Source organism: Lynx canadensis, chromosome D4 (assembly GCF_007474595.2).
Source record: "Lynx canadensis isolate LIC74 chromosome D4, mLynCan4.pri.v2, whole genome shotgun sequence".
Lineage (NCBI taxonomy): Eukaryota > Metazoa > Chordata > Mammalia > Carnivora > Felidae > Lynx > Lynx canadensis.
The window spans coordinates 71,312,741-71,333,323 of NC_044315.2; the positions used below are offsets into that span (position 1 = coordinate 71,312,741).

The 20,583-nt window shown below is 39.6% G+C and overlaps 1 protein-coding gene across 2 annotated transcripts in view; it reads right to left on the bottom strand.

The window, feature by feature from the left end:
- Positions 1–20,583, bottom strand: part of LPAR1 (lysophosphatidic acid receptor 1) — a 317,053-nt gene that overhangs the window by 80,615 nt on the left and 215,855 nt on the right. The window contains exon 12 of one of the 2 annotated variants that reach the window (XM_030293259.2): positions 9,937–10,177. The exons of the other annotated variant lie outside the window; for it this stretch is intronic. The gene's annotated coding sequence lies outside the window, so the exon portion shown is untranslated. The remainder of the gene's footprint in view (positions 1–9,936; positions 10,178–20,583) is intronic. 2 annotated transcript variants of the gene reach the window in all.

The window sequence follows — 20,583 nt, forward strand, 5'->3', positions numbered from 1 at the left end:
GATAAAGCTGGGGGTAATGGGCCAAGGGGAGAGCCCATTCTTCATTCAACAATAAGCAGGTGACCCACGATTGATAACTGACAGTTTAAACAGAAAGGGCAAAGAGAATAATACCATCAAGTGTCTCAAAGATCACCCAGTCCAAGCATACCCACTTGCAGATGAAAAAACTGAGGTGTGGAGAAGAAAAGAAACTAGCCATACATTTCATTCATGACAGAACCAGGACTAGAGGCACAATCAAGTCCCAGTCTAGTATGGAACATAAGACAATTGAGTACGTTCCATGTTTACGTTTCCTCAGGAAACATAGTCACCACTAAGATTTTTTTAAAAAGGCAAGACATCCTAATGTTATAGGAGTCAGTTACGAGAATGAATCGAGTACTCCAAAGGGTGGTGGGGGTGGGAGGAGGTGGGAGGGCTTCGTTAGTCAGTCTCGCACAGGAGTGGGAGAAAAGTGCACCTCTACAGTCTTTGTGACATCCTCGGAGAGAGGACGCTAGATATGCACAAAATATATACATGCCTACTGTTATTAATATGTTCATTAAGAAAACTCAAAAAGATGCTGAGTTCTCTGCAGGAAAGCGTGGCCCAATTTCTGTCACAAGACTGATGTGACTGTTTCCACACTGCAATTCAGTCCAGAGGGAAATTTTTTTAAGAATTTAAGACAACTGTGGGGCACCTGGGTGGCTCAGTCGGTTGAGCATCCGACTTCAGCTCAAGTCATGATCTCATGGCTCGTGAGTTTGAGCCCTGCGTCGGGCTCTGGGCTGACAACCTGGAGCCTGCTTTGGATTCTGTGTCTCCCTCTCTTTCTCTGCCCCTTTTCCACTCACTCTGTCTCTCTCTCAAAAATAAAAACATTAAAAAAATTTTTAGAAAAAGAATTTAAGACAATTCTTCCATTTGAAGAAAATTTCTCATTTTTAGGTTTCATAGCACCTAACAATATTCTTTCTTTTATTGACAACATATTTATTGAACATCTACCATGAACCAGGAGCATAAAGAATAAAACTGAGCCTGCCCTGACCTCAGGACACTTTTGTCTGGAAATGTACTTTCTAGTTTCACTAGCATGCAAGACGATACCTGAACACTTTTAACTCCTGGAAAATGATACTTTTCATTACAGTAAAAGTAAAGATTTAAGTCTTGAGCTGCATACTTAATCCAAGTCTTCTGAACCCCAAACCCTCTGGCACTGCTCTGTATTAGCTGATGATGCTGGGTAAGTCGCAAAACCTCGCAACTGCTTCCTAATAAATAATCTAGGTTTGGCAGCAACTTCTATGAACTTTAAATTCTGATTTTTATTCTGACTGCACATTATCCTTCATACTATAGTTTCAATTGCTTTAAGCTTTTGTTTAGAACTGTGGCCCCTTCCTATTTTCTTCCCTCTGTTAGAGAGACTATAGTTCTTAACAAGTAAAGCTGTCAAACTACTTTGGTGTAACATTCAACACAAAATTCCTTAGGTGCCCTGAGATAACACTGATGTTCTTAGTCATAGCTTTGGGCTGGGGGCGGGGGGCGTTGTTTACCATACTGTGAATTTAAGTGAGCAGCCTGGGAGAAAGGTATATGTACGTGGGAGTGCCTTTCTGCTCGAGTGCCAAGCCTACACTGAGGAAATTATGGGACACCTATGGTGCACAGTTTTGTCCTCGTATCATTTTATCTTTATCACCCCCATCTTTTTATATTTCTTTTATCCTTTTCATGTATTTCGAATTCACGTTGTCTTGTCCTATCATATTTTGTGTGGACGGATGAATGTATCAAGAGCATGATAACCAAAACGCCGAAAAGAAGCAGGCAAGTGAGATTCTATTCTTAAAGACTCATGCTATGTGCTCAGGCCTTATCATTTCTGCCAAGCTAAGTCATTAAGCAATACCCACTTAAAATATTTTCAATATTCAGAGTACAGAGAATTGCCTGAAAGGTGAATAGTGGGCAGCTAGCCTGTAGTGCAGAAAAGGATATAGAAGTACATATGATGAATATGCCAGATGGCATCCCTGCTAAAAACCAAAGTGGGAGGGGCATCTGGGTGGCTCAGTGGGTTGAGCATCTGACTTTGGCTCAGGTCATGATCTCATAGTTTGTGAGTTCAAGCCTTGCATCGGGCTTGCTGCTGTCAGCCTGTCAGCGCAGAGCCCACTTCGGATCCTCTGTCCCCCTCTCTCTCTGCCCCACCCCTGCTCACGTGCACATGCGCTCTCTCTCTCTCCCTCTCAAAAAAATAAAATAAATAAAACATTAAAAAAAAAGCAAAGGAGGAAAGGTAGAAGACTGGGTTTTAATGAAAGCCAAAGAGAGGCTGAGCACTGAAGAACTCGTTTCACATACAGTTTGAGACAGACACTGTTAACTCATTTCATGGACAGAAACCCTGGGGCTTTGAAAGGTTGTGCAGCATGCACACACCCAAAGCCTCACAGCCCAGAAATAAGGGAGCTGATACCTGAACCAGGCCCCGTGCCAGGCCGTGCTCTTTCTGCAGACTAGCCCCCTGTGTGAACACAAAGTAAGGAGAGAAAGGGCTTAGAGTTTTCTTAAGCAAAAGTTTCAGATAGTCCTGAAGACAGCAGCATGGAAGTCAGAGGTCCTACAGGGTAACTAATTTCCCCAAACTCTGAAACAGAGAATCCTGCACCACCCGCTCTCCTTTGTAGAAAACTGTAATGATGTGTTCCTAGTTCTGATGTACATTACATGTACATTACATGTCCTTGAGCTGTCTAATAGATAGCCCAGACTGGTAGCTTCATCTATTCAAGAAGAAAGAAAGAAAATAAGGCAGAAAATTAACTGCCTTCTCCTAAAGCATTTCAGACCTGTCTAGTTGGGAGGCTTTTGTCAAACCTATTCTCACATGATAGGAGCCCTTTATGAAATGGCATATGGTGACTTAACTCTAAAAAAACAAGGGCTAAGCAATACTACCTCAAAGGATATCAATCAGCTGTCTCATGGGAGTGAAGTCCTAAAATGACATTTATAAGACTTACCTCCCAGCTTATTTACCAAACTGCACAAATCATGGGGGGGAGCTAGACAAGATGACAAGACATCTTGAATAATTCCATTCAGTCCCTAAGCAAGTAAGCCAGCTCACTTAGACATGTTGGTCCCCTGCTTTCCCAGAGCCTCACAATGGCAACCACAGCACTAACTGGATTTCTATAGAAATTCATCTCTCTCCAAACTCTCCCAAGCATTTGGATGCCTGTCCTGTAGTTCTTCCAATCTGCCATCAACCCAGCTCTCCGCTTCCTTTGCTTGAGCTGGAAGACTGTGCTCCATCCAGCCACAGAGTGATGGGGGTTGGCCCCATTGAACCCAGCTACCCGTGGGTCATTACTGTTGCCCCTCCTCTCCTCTTCATTCTCTGTCCTAGGCATCTCTTCTGGTCTGTGCCATTCTTCACAAAACCACAAACCACCTCTCATGCTCCTCACTTGCACAAGATCAGCTGTCACTTACTTATTTTCTGGTCCATTCATCTATTCCCCTGTAGTCATTGGGTATGAATTACCTCATTATCCCTCCCTACAATTCAAAACAGATGTACAAAACACAATCCACAAATAAGAGAGCTACATTGGCTCATTCCTCCTGCGCCAGATTATTAGAGAAATAACCAATAACCAACAAAAATAGGAACTATCCTGAAATCAGCCCTAGAAGCCATAGATGGAACAACTGGCTTACATTTTCAGAAAAATAGACTAGAAAGAATCAATATGGGAAGCTGACGGATGGACGAAGCTACAACATCCCCTTCATGCAAAACTACACTGAATGGACAGAAAATAAGCAAAAGAGACCCTAACAGACTCATAATGACGCTCCTAGTTCAGAGGAATGAGAGTTGGATGGAACGAAGCCAGGAAGCATTGGGGTACATTTAAATTACACTCACTCCTTAAAAGGGGTTCCTGGCTTCAGCTGAACAAGTTATCTCTGGCTGTATTTACTTCTGATTTACATGTGGCCATGAGGACTGCCCCCAGAAAACATGTCAGGGGGAAACCTCTACCAGCTGGCTTCTGACATGGCAAACGTTGCTAAGTGACAATGACCTCATTACTAACTGCTGAGTGCCACACCAAATACCTAAAAGAAAGTCTGGTTCTGAGGTGAACTCCCCTTTGTTTACTTCTGTAGCCGATGCTGGCTCCCTCGGCCTCAAAGGAAGATGAATTTCTAATTGGCAAATTAATCTACTATAAATCTAACCATTTTCCTCCATCTGGACTTGAGTCAAACAGTGACTCATTTCAGTCTCTTGAAAGAACACAGGGCAATACCCGATACTGCATATGCCTAGACCTCCCTCTCTACGGATAAGCAACAGAGAAAAATCCAAACCCACCAGGCAAATGAAAAATATTATGCTTCAAGAGAAGGGAAGATTCTAGGATAGAGCAAATATTTACTTAATAATAAGTGTACTACATTAAAAAAAACTTTAAAAATTATGTGATCAGAATGAGCCTGCATTAACCAAAAAAAAAAAAGAAAAAAGAAAAAATTCTGAATTATGGACTTAAATGAAGGCAGTCAATAAATCAGAAAACAGAATAAAAATAAAGCAAAAAATAGTTTTTGTGAAGCAAAAAATGAAGCTGGGGCAGTGGGGGCAGGGCGGCTTACAGGGGTAAAGATTTCAAAGTTGTCATCCCCAAAACATAACAGATGAACAAAAAGTACTAAAGGGGGAAAGAAGTCATCAATGCTAAAACCAGGAAAGAATAAATTTATCCTCAAAGTTTTAGAAAAGTGTTACACATAAATAGAAGCTTTTAGATGAAGTAGGAAATTTTTTCAGGCTTGAAATTTGTGGTATCCTTCTGCAGAGAGCTCTACAGTCTGGCAGAAACCAAGGAGAAAAAAACTCTGAACCTCAAACCTGGAGGAACAAGAAGCTGTGATATAGGGAGGTCAGAGCTATAGCTTGTCTTAGTATTTATTCCCCCTACCAAAGCTAACCACCATCTGAAGCCAGGCTTGTATCACCTAAGGACTAAGACTCTGCTCTCGAATCTGAGCAGATGAAAACATTTAGCAGTAGTAACATCAGAAAGATGACATTGCACCCACTGAAACAAAAGCAGGATACGTAGAAACTGCTAATTCAAAATGCAGTAGTAGAAGGATTGGAATATCAAGTTAAGAAACTTGCCCAAAATGTAGAGCAAAAAACAAAGGAAAAGAGAACAGTAAGAAGGAAAATGGTAGAGGAGCAGCCCAGGAGATCCAAAGGCTAAATCGAAAGCAATTCCAGAATGAAAGAATAAAGGAAACAGGGTGGGGAGGGGTGGAGGAGGGGAGGGTCACATACCTGGAAACATTACCTAAAGTAGAAAGTCTTAAGTTTGTTGACTGTTAGGGTCTACTGAGTGCCTGCCTATCTGCCCACCTGATTTTAATATGCCCACATGAAGCACACCATCATGGAAACTTTTTAAACAGTAGGGATAGAAAAAAAATCCTGTGACCAATCAGAAATTGGGGGGGGGGGGGAGTGAGGGGAGGGTTGGTGAGGGAGGCTCATAAACAAAGAATTAGGGATCAGAAAGTCTTTGGACTTCTCAACAGCAACCAGGAAGCTAGAAGACAATGAGGCAAGTGATTTACAACCTCCAATTCTATTGGAGGATGTTCTTTGGCAAAACAGGGAGGAAAATGAGAAAAAGAAAGGCATGTAATACAGGAATAGGAGTGTAAAACAAAAGGAATTTCTGGCATAAATGGATGACAGGTAATAGGACTCAAAAAGCAGCCTTTTTTTTTTTTTTTTTTTTTTCAACGTTTATTTATTTTTGGGACAGAGAGAGACAGAGCATGAATGGGGGAGGGGCAGAGAGAGAGGGAGACACAGAATCGGAAACAGTCTCCAGGCTCGGAGCCATCAGCCCAGAGCCCGACGCGGGGCTCGAACTCACGGACTGCGAGATCGTGACCTGGCTGAAGTCGGACGCTTAACCGACTGCGCCACCCAGGCGCCCCAAAAAGCAGCCTTGATGGAATAACTGTCCACCTGGATCTATTGAGAGGAGACTTCTAGAACTGACAGAGTTTAGGATTGAATGAGTACACAGAATGCTAAGCACACAGAAGACTAAGTAAATATAAAAAGAATGATTAAAACTTTTTTCCTTTTGTAAGAATTTGCAGAAGAGGAAAAAGGACTCTTTTTCTAAAATTCTAGATGGCTCGACTATTAACATTAACAAGGTCATGATGGCATTAATACGGAGTAGTGGCCTAATCAAAATCACGACCTAACTATATTAGGATGGAGAGGTATAGATGGGAATATGTGTAAGGCACATCTTCCACGTGGGATATATATAAGTATTTAAAACTAATATGTCAAAAAGTAGAAGTAAAAAATCTCGGAGGTGCAATGCAAATACTGAACAAAGTAACTAAAACAATTAAAAATGCTAGCTATGGCAAGGGTACAATGGTAGGGAGAAAGGAGTCCCTTTTCTTGAGCAAGCCTCATACAGCTGCTTGACACTTTACATCACAAACATGTAAAACTTTAGGGGTACCTGGGTGGCTCAGTCAGTTAAGTGTCCAACTCTTGATTTAGGCTCAGGTCATGATCTCACAGTCACGGGATCAAGCCCCGCGTCAGGCTCTGCACTGACAGCACAGAGCCTGCTTGGGATTCTCTCTCTCCCTCTTTCTCTCTCTGCCCCTGCCCCACTTATTCTCTGTGTTTCTCAAAATAAATAAACATTAAAAAAAAAAAACGCAACCATGTGTAACTTTAAAAAATAAAAGCAAAAAAAATAAGAAGAAGAAAAATAATATCACTGCTGACACTGTAAGTTTAAAACTACAGCAGGCAGAAATGCCACTACAGAAAATCAAGTTGATGCCATGGAAGATGAGCTTGAGAAAAATCACACGCACTTATAATAATAGAATTTACTAGACTCCTTAGATGTTATGGCTAGGGAGCACTGAAAGTAGAGATTCAATTTAAGGATAACTGGTATATCTGAGAAGGACAAATGGCACAACAGTGATTTCACAATAAAAGCAAACTTTTCTTAAAAGATGTTAAATTCGTAGACTTAAAGAACTCACCACAAAAAAACAGATGAGACGGACTAAATCAAAATTTAAAACTTCTGTGCAAGGGACACAAACAAAAAGTAACAATACAGGGACACCTGGGTGGCTCAGTTGGTTAAGCTTCTGACTTTGGCCCAGGTCATGATCTCACGGTTTGTGAGTTCGAGCCCCGCGTTGGGCTCTGTGCTAACATCACAGAGCCTGCTTCAGATCTGCTGTCTCCTTCGCTCTCTGCCCCTCCCCCACTAACACTCTCTCAAAAATAAACATTAAAAAAAAAAAAAAGTAAAAATACAATCCACGGAATGGGAGAAAATATTGCAAATCCTAAATCTAAAAGGGAGTTAATATCCAGAATACATAAAGAACTCCTACAACTCAACAAAAAAAATCCAACAACCCAATTAAAACATGAATAAAAAACTTGAACATTTCTCCATATACAAATGGCCAAAAGACACAGGCCAATACAGTCAACATCTGAATAATGAGGGAAAGCAAATCAAAACTACAAGATACCACCTCACGTCCGTTAGAATGACTGCTACCAAAACAGCAGAAAATAAGTATTAGCAGGGATGTGAAGAAATTGGAGCCTTTATTTTACTGCTGATGATACTGTATGTGCTGCTGGTAAAATGGCTCAGCTCAGGATGGTGGTTCCTCAAAAAGTTAAACATGGAATTCTCATATGGCCCAGCAATTCCACTTCTGGATATATAACCAAAAGTTGAGGGCGTCCAGGAAGCTCAGTCAGTTGAGTGTCCGACTCCAGCTCAGGTCATGATCATGCAGTTTGTGAGTTCAAGCCCCCCATCGGGCTTGCTGCTGTTAGCGCAGAGCCCTCTTCAGATCCTCTGTCCCTCTCTCTCTGCCCCTTCCCCACTGGTGCTCTCTCAAAAATCAATAAAACATTAAAAAAAAAAAAGGAATCAGGGCACCTGGGTGGCTCAGTCGGTTAAGTGTCCAACTTTAGCATAGGTCATGATCTCATGGTCCGTGAGTTCAAGCCCCGCATCAGGCTCTGTGCTGACAGCTCAGAGTCTGGAGCCTGCTTTGGATTCTGTGTGTGTGTGTCTCTCTCTGCCCCTTTCCTGCTCATGCACTGTCTCTCTCTTTCTCAAAAATAAATAAACATTTAAAAAATCAGGGCACCTGGGTGGCTCAGTCGGTTGGGCATCCGACTTTGGCTCAGGTCATGATCTCGCAGTCCGTGAGTTTGAGCCCCACGTTGGGCTCTGTGCTGACAGCTCAGAGCCTGAAGCCTGCTTCGGATTCTGTGTCTCCCTCTATCTCTGCCCCTCCCTTGCTCATGCTTTGTCTCTCTCTGTCTCAAAAGTAAATAAAAACATTAAAAATTTTTTTTTAATTAAAAAAAAAAAAAAGAATTGAAAACAGGGTCTTAAAGAGATACTGGTTCACCCATGTTCATAGCAACATTATTCACAATAGCCAAAAAGTGGAAGCAACTCAAGGATCCATCAACAAGTGAATGGATGAACAGTGTGGTATAGAAATACCATGGAATAGTATTCAGCCTTAAAAAAGAAGAAAATTCTGGCACATATTACAACATGGATAAACCTTGAGGGCATTATGCTAAGTGAAATAAGCCAGTAACAAAAAGACAAGTACTTTGTGGTTCCATTTATATGAGACACCTAGAGTAGTCAAATTCATAGAGGGAAGGGTGGTTACAGGGTCTAGGAGAGGAGGGAATGGGACTTGTTGTTTAACGGGTACTGAGTTTCAGTTTTGCAAGATGAAAAGAGTTCTGGAGATCTGTCAACAATGTGAATATACTTAAACACTACCTAAACTTGAAAATGGTTAAGATAGTAAATTTTATGTTATATATATAGGTGACCACAATTAAAAAGGGAGGGGGGGGAAGAGCTCACCACATTCCAGGAAAAATATGAAGTGCATTACCTACAATCAAAACACAAGTTTGTTAAGTTAGTAGACTGCAAGAGTTAAAAGAATTCCCATTTAAAAAAAAAAATCCAATTGATGAAAAAGAATCAAATCACAGGGGGAAACAAATGGACTGGACGTAGCCACCCATTGGTGGCTCACCTTCTCTTGTGACCCACCCTGGCCACAAGAGAAGACAAGATGGTAGCAACTTTCATGATTTTGTCAGAAATATAGGATGACTCAAAAAGCATGCGTTCACCCAAACCGTCATTTACTTGCAACAGCAAGAACAAGGCACTCTTATTCAATATAATCAGGATCTATTTCACCCTGAAAAATCCACTTGATGACATAATGCAACTAATCATGTGAAACATCAAAATAATGTGCTCAGGAGAGTCAGCATAAGCGGTGTCCGTGTCAACACAGAATACCTGTGACCATAACAGGACCAAAAAAAAAAAAAAAATGGAGTTATTAAAACTATTAAAAGAAAAGCTACATAATTGAAATGCATATAAACTGGAATGAATATAAACTGAAATGCATATAAGCCATAATAAAAAACTCCAGAAAATCACAAGAAAAAGGAAAACATTCTTCACCTTTTGAGAGTCAATCAATACTGTCTTATTTCTAAAGTCAATAAAAGGAGAATTTCAGCCTCCAAAAGCCTATAAAGGGTGCCTATGGGGCCATGCTATGTTTTTTATCTGAACTTTCTATCCTTACCACTGCTTCCCATAAAACCAGTGAGGCAAATGGTCCAGCTGGGACGAAGAAAGCTGTGATCACTCTCAGTCCATCTGCTTCGCATGCAGAGTTAGAACAAAGAAATCAGAAAAGCACTTGAGAAACCAAATCATTTCCTCATGTTTTGTTTTAAAATACCATCTCTACCTGTGGCAGCAGAAACTCTCCTCTCCTCTTCAAAGTATCAGGCCCAAGATCTTGCTTCAATATATTCACTGAAGACAATATATTTCGTGTTCTGAAGTCTTTTCCTACATATAGGATCAGTTTTTCCATTTGCTTCTCCAGCTTTTCAATCAGACCTTTCATTCTACATTTGGCCTAAAAGTCTATCATTCTTTCCATATGGCACTCAGCTGACGCATTCCAAGGAAGGAATACACGCTGCCTGCAGGAGGAGAAACAAAAGCATCACAATCGCCCTATTTTACATGGATCTTATCAGTTCAGAGTCCAGTATTCTACAGATTGAAAAGACTGGCCCAAAATTATTTAAAAAAACACACCGTGCTGATTTCAAATGCTATATAGTGGCATACAGTTTTCACTTGTGAACAGTGTTCTTGATTAGGAGGGACACTATCCTGAAATGTGTCAAAAGAACCAGGAATTGTCAGAACACAATTGGCAGAAAAATCTCAGAATCGTTGTCACTACTAAGGCGAGAGATGTGTTGGCCATACTCTGTATATAGTCTCAAACTCAAGCTAGTTTGTGTCCTATTCTTGGAAAATGGGGGAAGGGGGGTAGTTTAGTAATAGTGGATCAGGAATGGGCTAGAATTACAGACTTCAGAGTTAGAGAAAAATGGTGAGTGAGTGTGTTCAATCACGAGAGAGCAGGGAGAAAAGAGATGGAAATGAAGGAAGAAAAGTCAACTAAAAAGACTAAGAAAATCCTCTTGAGAGGTAGGACAAATTTCTCTTTGGATAAGGGACAGACTTATTGCTACCCTGTTTCTTTCCACAGCCCAACACCCACAATGTCTAAGCTCTTGGTCTTGCTATCTCACACCAGGACCCTCAGTCATTTGTATAGAACATCCACACTAGTGCAAAGACTAATGGGATTTAGGATCTGCATCCAAGGGAGGAAATACCCTGAAGCATAGCACAGATAAATTTTACTGAGGAATGTTTCAGGAGAGAGCCTCTGCGCCAAGCTGGAGTATTCACAGTATGTAAGTTTCAAGACAAGGAGAATTACAACCTCTATAACCAAGCCTTGGGCCAAGCTGGACTCCACCAAATACAGCCAATGGAGGAGACAGAAGATATTTTCTTCTAAGAGCAAGTGCATGTTTCTAAAATCAGAATTCCCAAATGGCTTAGAAGGAATGGGAGCATACATATTCATATTAGTAGAGGTGAGGGGAAGGGAAAAAGGGAAGAAAAGAGAGTAAATCAGAGAGGGGGCAAAGTATCCAAATAGCTAGCCAGAATATACAAGTCTATGGCTATGATAAGAAAAGTGATTCCGCCCAGAATAACAGTTTGTAACAGCAAAAGTTACTGTCAATGGGGGCATCTAGGAATTTATACCGTGTAAAGAATACTAAGGGCAAAGATTTTGCTACAAGGATACTTAATGGACTATCATATACGAATGGCAAATTTCAGAAACAATCTAAACAGTACTACAATACTTGCCAATCGAGTTATGAAAACAATGTTTACATACGATTTAATTTTATATGATAAAAATGTATACAATTTTTATACCATAAAAAGTAAATTGTATTGAAATTATATATCTATATATCCCCCCATTTTGAAAAGCATACAAAGATAATACATATATATTTATTAAGCCCTGAGGTGGTACTGATCACTCAGAATATCCTGTTTTGCCAGAAAATAAGACAGCACTCAAAGAATTATGGGCACATGTTAAAAGAACAAGGAAATTTGCTTGAAGGGCACCCTCCCGACCCAAAATAAAAATTTTAAGCTTCAAAATAAATGACAATAACAGATTTATAACCCTTTAAAGGTTAAATTTATAACCTTTTAAATAAAATAGAAATAATGAGTTCATTTTAATATAAATAAACTAATAGAGGTTTGGCAAGAAATGAGATATTGACATAGACCCAAAAACTTTCCCACAAGATTCTCATTAATTACAAAGGAAAATCCGTAACTTTGTAGTGGAGAAGTCTGGAAGACACCACCTTAATCAAGTCATCAAAGTGAACATCACAGGAAATTGAAATAAATTGACATGTGCCGCCTGACAGGACCCGATAAGAAGAACAGAGCATCACTTCTGTGACACTCCTGTCAGTTTCAAAATCTGAACCTAACCAGAAGGATACACGGGTCCAACCCAACCCAAGCGACATGCTACAAAATAACTTTCCTATAATCTCTAAAAGATCAGGTCACAAAAGGGGGAAAAACACTGAGAAACTATTCCATGTTAAAGGACACGAAAAAGAGACATGAGAAACTAATACAACCCAAGATTCAGGATTGGATCCTTTGCTTCAAAGGATCTTATTGAGACAACCTGGGGAAAATTCGGAGCGATCTGAAAATTAGCTGACATATAATGATAATGATGATGTTCGTTTCCTAATTTTGATGGTGGTTTGGTGACTACGTGAAGAACATCTTTGTATGCAGGGAAATATAAAGTATTTGAGGTGTTAAGGCATCATGTCAGCAATTCACTCTTAACTGACTCAGTGAGATAAAAGTTCCCTTCGTACTTCTGTACTCTATTTGCAACTTTTCTGTAAGTCTGAAAGGGGGGTGGGGGGGGGGGGAACCAGGAGCAGCAGAAGCCCCGCCATAGGAAAGAAAATGTGTTTAATTGGAAGGAAGTGTTCCTGTGTCACCGTTTAACATACAAATAGACATGCCCGAGAAGAAATTGAATTTTTCAAAATTTAATCTGGTCAGGAGTCATTGTTACAAATTACATGACTACCCCAGACACACATGCGCCTGATTTTAGAGAAGACAGGAAAAGACGTCTCAGACAAATGGCTGAGTAGAAGAGGCACGTTGCCAAAAGTCAAATAGGTCTTTTGAAAAAGGAGAAGTCTGGACCACAGCAAACAGTGCAGGCAGCATCATACGACCAAGGTTTGCTTTATTTTCAAAGCGAAAGATGTTATAGTATCAAAGAGATACATTTACATGCAACACAAAACAAAGAAACAGGCAGATATCCCAGCAATGTGGCCTTAAGACGTCTTCTGTGTCCAGGATATAGGGAAAATGTGACAAGGGACCACGTTCTTTGAAGATGGTGGATTATGAAATTTCTTTTGCCTACCAGCAAGAATAATCGCTTCCAGATGCCGTTTGGCCCACAACGTGCTATTCAAAAATACGAACGTGTTATTTATTTTCGAATTTCCAAGAGCCAAATAAGAAACCTAGTTTCCTTCACTAATTTCTAATTAAACTGGAGGTAAGTTACCTTTGGGGAAAAGGAAGAAAAAACAAAAAACAAAAACCCTGTACGTCCTAAGTCTAGACTTAGACATCCTGCCCAAAGTTTTGAGGAGGGGAAAAAAATAAAGGCCGTTGAATACAATACTAGTTATCTACTTTGCCATGGGAAAAATGAGGCGCTTAATTTAATTTCCTTTCCTGCTCTCCACATACACCACTTTCCCTCAGCGAAGTCCCTCCTGGCAATATCTCTTTAAAACAGACTTCTTTAGAACAGTAAGTATAGAGGGAAACCTCGAGAACACTGCTATTGTGCTACAGCGTGAATTATTCCCAGCTGGGCTGAGGATATGTAAATACCTTCCTTTCCTGAGAATTCACGAAGGTGTTTCTGCCAACTTGAGAGGTCAGTGAGGAAACGCTGGCCTCGTTCATTAATACAATTTTATGAGTAACATTTCAAATATTATCATCTCTGTTGAAGAAATCAGGAATGTGAAGCAAAGGGAATTAAATGGTCCTGCTCAGTTCACAATGATTTAGTAACTATGAAAACAAACAAACAAAAAAGGGCCCCTCCCTAACTTACATGAATGGTAGTCTAACTCTTGTCCTTTTATGAAAGGGTTTTAAATGTGACAGTGGATATCTTTAAAAAAGTATTCGTGAAGCTGTTTATCACGAAAGCAGCAGAAAATGGAAAGGAAAAGAAGCCTTTTTCATAAACTGCAACGAGATAATAAAACCACAAAGTAGCCGCAAAACCCCAATGCCTGAGATGTGACCTAAAAACCAGCTGGAGACCTAAAAACAGCTGTGAGATACCACTTGAAAGACTTCTGACCATCTAACCATCAGTCTGAAAATGCTGTCCTACTTGTCCAGAAACATCACAGGGGGAAATCCAAATATGTAAAGAATGGAGAGTGTCATTCAGAAAAAGTCTCATTAATGTAGAAAGGTATTGTATGGCTAGGCCAAAGAGAAGAGAAAGCAGCATAAAATTTAAAAGAGAATTCTGGTATAAAAGGAAGCAGAAAAAGAAAAACAGTGTTGCTAAACTGATGTTACCTGAAAAATCTGGGAGAAGGAAAAACAACCAACCAGACTCGGCGGCTGCAGTTTCTACCTGACCAAGAATTTCCTGGGGCTTAAAAAGGAAGGAGTGTGCTGTAGGGCCGGGGTTAGTGTGGTTGCTGTTTTCAGCCAAGTCATGGAGATAAAATAAGCAGGCATATCTATAAATCCTTTGTGTTCCAAGATTTCTTCATTTGACCCTACTGTGGTTCTGGGCTCCCGGAAACTGAGTGTGGTGTGCTCAGTCCACGGCAAAGGAGCGGCTCCAGAGGGAAGAGGAAACGGTCACCTCTCTCAAGAGCCATCCCTGTTTGAGTGGTGGCTGTGGAGGCGACCGGGATGACAAGCAAGGACTCTTCTCCTGCTGGGGCCTGATGGTTTCGTTTTGGAGCCTGATCTCAGATCCATGTTACATGAACTCCTCTCAGCTGGAGTCTGTAGCACCACACTGATTTCTTTTGGCCCCAATCCTGCATTGCAGCTGTTTGTACTTATTTGAGGTATGGTGTATTTTGAAACAAAATGAACCAGATTTCCCCTACTGCCTATGTCAGTGCCTGGTAATGGAAAACATTAACTCTTCTACAACCAGGATACTGACAATTGTAGTACACCCACTATATACAGGAAAATACAAAGGAGACAGGGACCCAGAGCTGGGAGAGGTTCTCCAGATGAGCTTATTTCAAAGCAAAGGGCAGATATTCCATCACTTACATAGTTTCTGGACCCTATCCATCTCCAAACGAGTTTCATCCAGCTTGCAGAAGGTTCTATAAGAACAGGAGTCGTAAGTTTGAATGATTATATGCCAACAAATTGGACAATCTAGAAGAAACAGATGTATTCCTAGAAACATACAACCTACCAAGATGGAATCATAAAGAAATAGAAAATTTGAGCAGACCCAACATGAGCAAGGAAATAGCAACAGTAATCAAAAACCTCCCTACAAAGAAAAGGCCAGGACTAGATAGTTTTGCTGGTGAATTCTACCAAACACTGAGAAAAGAATGAATGCCAGTCCTTCCCAAACACTTCCAAAAGAACTGTACTCCCAAACTCATCTTACAAGGCCAACATTACCCAGATACCAAAGCCATGTAAGGACGCTACAAAAGCACATAAGCCAATATCCCTGATAAACACAGTTGAAAAAATTCTCAAAATTTTAGCAAACCCAATTCAACAGCACATTAAAAGGATCATACACCATGATCAAGTGGGATTTAACACTGGGATGCAAGGAGGGTTCAATGTCCACAAATCAGTAAGCATGATACAACCACATTTATAAAGGATAAAAATGATCCTCTCAACAGATGCAGAAAAAGCATTTGACAAAATCTACATCTGTTCCTAACAAAAACTCTCAACAAATTGGGAATAGAAGGAACACACCTCAAAATAATAAAGTCCACATATGACAAACCCACAACTAACATTATTATGCTTGACAATGAAAGGTTGAAAGCTTCCTAAGATAAGGAACAAGGCAAGGATCACTCTCACCACTCCTATATATAGTACTGGAAGTTCTAATTAAGGCAATTAGGCAAAAAGACAAAAGGCATCCAAGTCAGAAAGGAAGGAAAGTTGTCTCTATTTGCAGATGATGTAAACTTACACACAGAAAATCTGAACGACTCCACCAAAAATCTGTTAGAATAAATTCAGTAAAGTTGCAGGATATAAAAGAGTAAACAAAAATCGTTTGTCTCTACATATGAACAACCAACTACCTCAAAAAAACAAAGAAAACAAACCCATTTATAATGGCATCAAAAACAACAAAATGCTTAAGAATTATTAATTGACGAAGGCAGCAAATACATGCTGAAAATTAGAAGACTGGTGAAAAAAACTGGAAGACACAAATTAAAGATATCCTGTGTTTGAGGATAAGGATAAATATTATTAAAATGTCCACACTACCAAAAGCCATCTAACAATTCAATGCATTCTCTATCAATATTACTATAGCATTTTTCATAGCAATAGAAAAAAATTCTAAAATTCATATGGAACCACAAAAGACCCAAATAGCCATAGCAGTCCTGAGAAAGAACAATAAACAGAGGCACACAATTCCTGATTTCAAACTTTATTACAAGCTGCAGTAATCAAAATAATATCCTTTTAACATAAAAACAAACACATAAGCAACTGACACAGAATTAAGGCTTGAGAAATAAGACCACAATTAATGATTAGTTATGATCAGTTAATATACAACAAGGAATCTAAGAATACACAGTGGGAGCAAGGATAGTCTTTTCAACTAAGAAATTTGGTGCTAAGAAATTTGGACATCCACATACAAAAATAAGAATAAAACTGTACCCCTGTCTTACACTACTCACAAAAATTAACTCAAAATGAATTAGAGACTTAAATAGAAGACAAAACTGTAAAAGCACTAGAGAAAAAAAAACATAAGGGAAAAGCTCCTTGAAATTGGTCTTGGCAACAAATTTTTGGATATGATACCAAAAGCACAAACAATAAAAGCAAAAATAAACAAGTGGGACTACCTCAAACTAAGAAATCTCTGCACAGCAAAAGAAACAAGAAGCAAAATGAAAAGGCACCTACAGAAAAATAATTGGAAAGCATACATCTGATAAGGGAATAATATCTAAAATATATAAGGAACTCATACAAGTCAATGACAAAACAAAAAATGTGATTTTAAAAACAGGACTTGAAAAAAAAAAGGACTTGAATAGACATTTTTCCAAAGACACACAAATGGCCAATGAATACCTGAAAAGATGCTCAACAGCACTCATCATCAGGGAAATGCAGGTCAAAACCACAATGAGATACCACCTCATGCCTACAGAATGGCTATTATCAGAAAGACAAGAGGCAGTGGAGAAAAAGGAACCCTCGTGCACTCTTGGTGGGAATATAAATTGGTACAGTCACTGTGGAAAACAGTATGGAGGTTACTCAATTAAAAAATAGAAATACCATATGATCTGGCAATACCACTTCAGGGCTTATATCTAAAGGAAATAAAATCACTATCTCAAAGAAATATATGCACTGCCATTTTTATGGCAACATTAACAATAGCCAAGACATGGAAACAACCTAACTATCCATGGACAGACGAAAGGCTAAAGGAAATGTGTTGTATATATGTACAATGGCATATTATTCAGCCATAAAAAGGGGAAATCCTGCCTTTGGTGACACTGATAGACCCTGAAGGCATTATACTAAGTGATGTATGTCAGACAGGGAAAGACAAATATTGTATGCCCTCACTTACATGTAAAATCCAAAACAGTGAACTCATAGAAATAGTGAGTTGAATGAGGGTTGCCAGGGCCAGAGAGTGAGGGAAATGGGGAGGTGTAGGTCAAAGGCTACAAAATTCCAACTATAAAATGACTAAGCTCTGGAGATCTGTACAGAGGACTATAACTAACATTCTGTATTATATACTTGAAAGTCATTAAGAGAGTGGATCTTTTTTCTTTTTAATTTTTTTAATGTTTATTTATTTTTGAGACAGAGAGACAGAGCATGAACAGGGGAGGGTCAGAGAGAGAGGGAGACACAGAATCTGAAGCAGGCTCCAGGCTCTGAGCTGTCAGCACAGAGCCCGACGCGGGGCTCGAACTCACAGACCGTGAGGTCATGACCTGAGCCGAAGTCGGACGCTTAACCGACTGAGCCACCCAGGCGCCCCAAGAGAGTGGATCTTAAATGTTATGACTACCAAAAACAAAAAAAGGTAATTATGTGAGATAATGGTTATGTTAACTAACCTTATTATGGTAATCATTTTTCAACATAAAGTTGCAAATCATTATGTTGTACATCCTAAACATAGATAACGTTATAGGTTGATAATAGCTCAATAAAGCTGGGGCATCAGGGCACCTGGGTGGCTCAGCCGGTTAAGTGTCCAACTCTTGATTCTGGCTCAGGTCATGATCTCACGGTTGGTGGGATGGAACCCCACATCGGGCTCTGTGCTGACAGTATGGAGCCTGCTTGGGATTCATTCATTCATTCATTCTCTCTCTCTCTCTCTCTCTCTCTCTCTAAATAAATAAATAAATAAATAAATTTTAAATATATATTTTTTAAAAAATAAGTCAGAGAAAGACAAATATGATTTCATTCACATGTGGAATTTAGGAAACAAATGAGAAAAAGGGAGAGAGAGACAAATCAGCAAACAGGTTCCTAACTATAGAAAACAAGCTAGTCACCAAAGGGGAGGCAGGTGGGGGAGTAAGTGACCTAGGTGGAGAGGATTAAGAGTACACTTACCACGATGACCACCGAGTTATGCAGACAATTGCTGAATCACTATATTGTACACCCAAAACTAATACCACAATGTATGTTAACTATACCGGAATTAAAATTTAAAACTTAATAAAAAATAAATAAAATTGTTTTTAAAAATCCATGGTTCTCAGAGGGCCGAGAATCTTAAGCCCGGAACATACACAAGAATGAACACCTCTCCTCACCCCTAACCAGAGCTTTTTAGTAGACTCCAGTCACCTAAATTTTTAAAGTCCTCTTAAGTAATTCTGAAGTAAATCTCTGATTACAAGCCACTGTCTTAAATCAGAGTTCTATAAAGACATTTGTCTTTATAGACAATGCATTATATTCTACATGTATACTACTGAGCGATCTAATATGATACAAGGTGAGAGCAGAGGTTCCCAAAGCAGGCTTTGCCACAGAATATAAAAACACTGATTCCTGGGCCCTACCTGAGGCTTACTGAATCAGATTCTGTGTGGATGTGAACCAAGAATCCGTATTCTAACAAGTGCCTAAAGTGAGCCTAGGTTGAAAGCCAGATGTGTTGGGGCGCCTGGGTGGCGCAGTCGGTTAAGCGTCCGACTTCAGCCAGGTCACGATCTCAGGGTCCGGGAGTTCGAGCCCCGCATCAGGCTCTGGGCTGATGGCTCGGAGCCTGGAGCCTGTTTCCGATTCTGTGTCTCCCTCTCTCTCTGCCCCTCCCCCGTTCATGCTCTGTCTCTCTCTGTCCCAAAAATAAATAAAAACGTTGGAAAAAAAAAAATTAAAAAAAAAAAAAAAAAAAAAAGAAAGCCAGATGTGTTAACTACTGTATTAGACTAGTGGTTCTCAAACTACGTATGCAACATTCAGATTTCATTGGAGGGTTTGTTCAAACACCAGATGGCTGAGCACCAACCTACTGAGTTTCTTATTCAGCAGGTCTGGGATGGGGCAACGATTTGCACTTAGTAACACGTTCTCAAGTGATGCTGGTGGGGCTGCACCAGGGACTCCACTTTGAGAATTACTCACTGAACTGTTCTTTTAATATATTAGTTACCTCAACGGGTCTTTGATACAACTAGAAAGTAGATAACTTAGGACTCCAGTCTCTGGTAAACCAGTGTCTGAAGTATAAGTGTTCAGAGCTATTGATTAAAAAAACAGGCTCATGATACTAGGCATAAAAAGCAAATTTGGTCTTTTCTTTAAAAAACTAAAATAAGTTACACTGTAATCCAAACTGAGGACTACTTGCCAGCATTACCTTGATTCCAAAATCAAACAAAGACCACTAAAAAGGAGAATTACAGGCAAATATCCCTGATGAACATAGATGCAAAAATTCTCAACAAGATATTAGCAAATTCAATCTAACAGTACATGAAAAGAATTATTCACCATGATCAAGTGGGATTTATTCCTGGGCTCCAGTATTTACAAATTTTATTCCTGGGTTTAATATTTACAAATCAGTCAATGTGATACACCACATTAATAAAAGAAAGGATAAGAACCATATGATCCTGTCAATGAGTGCAAAAAAAAGTATTTGACAAAACACAGAATGCATTCTTGATAAAAAAAAAAAAAAAAACGCTCAACAAAGTAAGGATAGATGGAACATCATAAAGGTCATATATGAAAGAACCACAGCTAATATCATCCTTAATGGAGAAAAACTGAAAGCCTTTCCCCTATTCATTCCCCAGGAATAAGACAAGGATGTCCACTCTCACCATTACCATTTAACACATTACTGGAAGTCTTAGCCTCAGCAATCAGACAACAAAAAGAAATAAAAGGTATGCAAATGGGCAAGGAAGAAATCAAACTTCCACTATTTGCGGATGACAAGGTATGTAGAAAATCTGAAAGACTCCACCAAAAATTGCCAGAATACATGAATTCAGCAAAGTTGCAGAACATAAAAATCAACGTGCAGAAATCTGATGCTTTTCTATACACAAATAACGAAGCAGCAGAAAAAGAAATCAATGAATCACTCCCCAAAACAATAAGATAC